At 38.9% G+C, this 4,199-nt stretch overlaps 1 pseudogene; it reads left to right on the top strand.

Moving 5' to 3' along the window:
• Window positions 1-2,062: 2,062 nt before the first annotated feature.
• LOC114045410 lies at window positions 2,063-3,014 on the top strand (annotated as a pseudogene).
• The last annotated feature ends 1,185 nt before the right edge of the window (window positions 3,015-4,199 follow it).

The following is a 4,199-nucleotide window of genomic DNA, read 5'->3' as shown; positions in this document are numbered from 1 at the left end:
ACTCTAGACCCAGCACTTTACCACTGTACCACCTAACTGACCCACCAATATAAATTGCACCCCTCTAAAGAAATGGTTTGTGTAAAACTAGAGTGTAGCCAGTATCCGTTTATTTTTCACCATAGATTCTATATATTTCTAAAGGTCTGTGACTGCTTATTTGTGTATGTGGGTGTATGTTGGCCTCTTTGTCCACCAACGCAGAATGCAATCCTTCAGTAGTTTAAATGATGATTATCAGGAGTTGCTCAGCCTACCTTGCACACACACACATACACACACACACACACACACACACACACACACACACACAAGGCATTGCCTGCTGTCCAACTGTATGGTGATAAGTCTTGAAGAACTTAATGAAGGTGGTCATTAGACAACAAATGTATAATCCAAAAATGGGTCTATACTTTTCCACCTTTGTGCGATCTGCCAGGTCTTGTAATATATTAGCATAGATTTCAAGTAACTAGACTTACCTCTACCCAGCAGCAAGGTAACAGAATAGGACTTCAATTGAAATTTTGTTTGCTAGTTTTGTTTTCCCCGAAGAGATCCTGTTCACAGAGAAGGGCACCACATATTTGGGGATGACTGATACTCAGACCAATAGAGTATTCATGAAGATTAATACATTCAAGGATAAACTGTGCAAGGTACATATGGTAACTAATGGAATGTAAAAACCCTTGGAACTATAGCCATATCAGCAATGTGTTGTGACAGTCAACAGAAATGAAGGCAGAAACTGCCCACTAGTCATTTTTGCAATTGCTGACATCTCCCTGGCAATTTAAAGGGGCTATTCATTTTCTTAGTCATTTTACATAGGTGTACACACACACATGCATATGCACACAAAGGCAAGGGCAGGTGAACCATTATTTCCCTAGCTCTATCCAACTGTGACATTGAAAGCCAAGTAGAAACATGAAAAAAATCTATTTTGAAGGGAAGATACCCAAGTCATTTATTGCTTCAGGTGTGACCTATTGGATGGTCAACTGAAGTGATTGATTGTTTTAGTCAAATAGCTCGACCTGATGAATTTCTTTTTTCACTACCACAATTGCCGGATGGTTTGTTGGGAATGACCTAATCAAGAGACAGTATGTTATTACAGAACAAAAAGCAAATCTGCAGAGGGGACATCTCAGCTCTGCTTCTTACAGTGTGATTTTGGCAAGAAATTTTAGTGTTCAGAGTAACAGTTTCCTTAATGGTAATGTGAGTGAACCTTAGTAGACAATCTCCTAGGTCTCTTCAGGCCTTATAACTTATGGTCCTCTGAACACATCTGCTGAAGCCTAGGGACCATTTCTAAGAATGGTTTTAAAACCATAAGCCACATAGAATTACAAAGGTAATAAATTATATTAAAATACAGTTATCAAAAATATACAATTTTTAAAACATGGATACAAGGTGGAGCAAAGATAATGGAGTAGAGGCAGGAACCAAACTGAACACTTGCCACATTCCTTTCTAAACAACTTTAAAATAATTCCTCAAATCAAATCTTGGAGTAGCAGAGCCAATAGAAGATAAGAGGGAGACCTTTTTTCAGCCCAATACAACTTAGGAGGTCAGCAGGAGAGGTCTATGACACTGGGGTGAGGGCCAGTATGACTGCATATGGTGACAACAGCAGCAGTAGGCCTTGTGAGCAGGCACAGTGGCATCAGATCAGGGATCTTGGTCACAGTTCCAAGGCAGAGAAGATCACTAATGCTTGTGGCAGCAGAGGATTGGGGTCGTTCCTGGGTAAAGACCAGAGCACAGACCAAGAAAGCAGTGACTACACCTCTCCCTGGATCACACCACTTTGGAAGCACTGAAAATTTGCAGACCCCCAGAACTAATTCTGAAAACAGGACCAGGAAAAAATCTGAAGCTTGGTACAATGCTTCTCCACTCCCAGGTGAACAAAGCCCGACTTTAACAGAAAGTTAAAAGTCAAGAAATAGTGGGAGTCTGGGAGCAGCGGTTTCACATCTAACTGAGAACTTTCACAGCCTGACCAGCAATCTCGATCTCCCCCAAAATGGCAACTACTGTCAAGGATCAGCTGATTGTGAATTAATGTCCATGAGGAAGACCAGGTTTCCCATAATAAGATCACTGTTGTTCAGGTTGGCACAGTTGGCATGGCATGTGCCATCAGTATCTTAATGAAGGCTTTGGCTGATGAACTTGCCCTACTTGATGTAATAGAAGATAAGCTAAAGGGAGAGAGATAGATCTCCAACATGGCAGCCTTTTCCTCAAAATACCAAAGATTGTTTATGGCAAAGACTACAGTGTGACTGCAAACTCAAAGCTGATTTTTGTTACAGCTGTAGCATGTCAACAGGAGGGAGAAAGTTGTCTTAATTTGGTCCAGCATAATGTGAATATCTTTAAATTCATCATTTCCAATATTGTTAAATACAGCCCCAATTGCAAGCTGCTTATTGCTTCCAATCCAGTAGATATTTTGACATATGTGGCCTGGAAGCTAAGTGGCTTTCCTGAAAACTGTTTTTATTGGAAGTGGTTGCAATCCAGATTCCTTTACCTAAATGGGGGAAACACTTGGTGTCTATTCTTCAGGTTGTCATGAATGGGTCCTTGGGGAACATGGAGACTCCAGTGTTCCTGTGTGGAGCGGTGTGAATATTGCTTTAGGAACTGATGCTGATTCAGAGAATTGGAAAGATGTTCATAAACAGGTGGTTGAAAGTGCTTATGAGGTGATTAAGCTGAAGGGCTATGCTTTCCGGGCAATTGGCCTGTCTGTGGCAGATCTGGCAGAAAGCATTATGAAGAATCTTAGGAGAGTGCATCCAATTTCCACCATAATTAAGGGCCTGTATGCCATTAATGAGGATATCTTCCTTAGTGTCCCATGTGTCTTGGGGCAGAATGGCATTTCAGATGTGGTGAAGGTAAACCTCAATCTGGAGGAGGAGGGCCATTTAAAGAAAAGTGCAGATACTCTTTGGGAAATCCAGAAGGAGTTGCAATTTTAAAGCTTTTTAATGCACTGCCACTTTACTATGGAGAGAACATGACTGGTTAAGGAATTATGTATGATGCACTTTTCAAATAGGTCAAATCCTTCCTCTGATTAGTGATTGAACACCAGAAATGTAAAACCTGTGAACACACTCTAGTCTCTTCCTAAAGTTAGAAATGGGGAATAGTACAGTGTGACTACTATTTGTCAAACCCTGTTGTTGTTTGCATATGATGCTAGATATGACTTGTACAATCTCAGTAGCTGCTATCAAGCAGAGCCAGAACCCCACAGGTATATAACTACTGGCCTTGTATATGGGTGTTACTTCCTGTAAGTGTGGAAGACAACAAACTACCCAACACTAAACAGTAATAATACTGTTACAAAACACCAAACAGTAGTCATACTTTATTGATGTATTGCTTACTTTTGTGCTCCCCTCCATTAGGGCTCTACATTTTATCTACATACATATGTATTATATATCTATATCTATATCTATATCCATATCTATATATAAATATATCTGTATAAATATATACATATATAAATATATATACAATGTGTGTGTATACACATACAGTTGTAAATTTCCATATTATATTAAAAAATCTATATACGTATAATGATGCAACCAATTCCTCAAATGTTATACTAACCCTAAATACTGAGTAAAAACAAATAACTGATTATCTCTTTGTTGAATTATTTTATTTCATTTTAGGCTGTGAGGTTAGGATGAAAAGTTTCAGGTGTTCCTAGGATATATCAGTCCAAGAAAAGAAAAAAAAAGCAGAGATCAAGATTAGAGGGGTATAACAGGTCAGCATTGGCAAAGACACTTCAATAGATGTATAATCCAACAATGTGGGTGCTCCTTCCCCTTCCAACAATGTGGCTCACAACCATTCATGCTTTCCCATCTTGAGTAACTCTTTCCCATGTCCTCCTGTAAATATGGGATTTGCTTAATATGTTAGGAACCTACCTCTAGATCTCCTGACATCAAATGGATACCAATGGAATATATAAGCTGTCATTCATTGATTATCCTTATTTTCTCACTATAACACCAGTGTACCTTTAAAATTATTTTTTCTTGATAGTTTCATCAGTCATAATATCATAAACATCTGAAGACAAAAAGAACACAGAAGAGGATCATACAGGAAACTGAGCTTCTACTTTATACAGT

Source organism: Vombatus ursinus, unplaced genomic scaffold (genome assembly GCF_900497805.2).
Source record: "Vombatus ursinus unplaced genomic scaffold, bare-nosed wombat genome assembly UNPS02014778.1, whole genome shotgun sequence".
NCBI lineage: Eukaryota > Metazoa > Chordata > Mammalia > Diprotodontia > Vombatidae > Vombatus > Vombatus ursinus.
The sequence above is the reverse complement of the archived record's forward strand: the minus strand, read 5'-3'. Positions and strand labels throughout refer to the sequence as shown.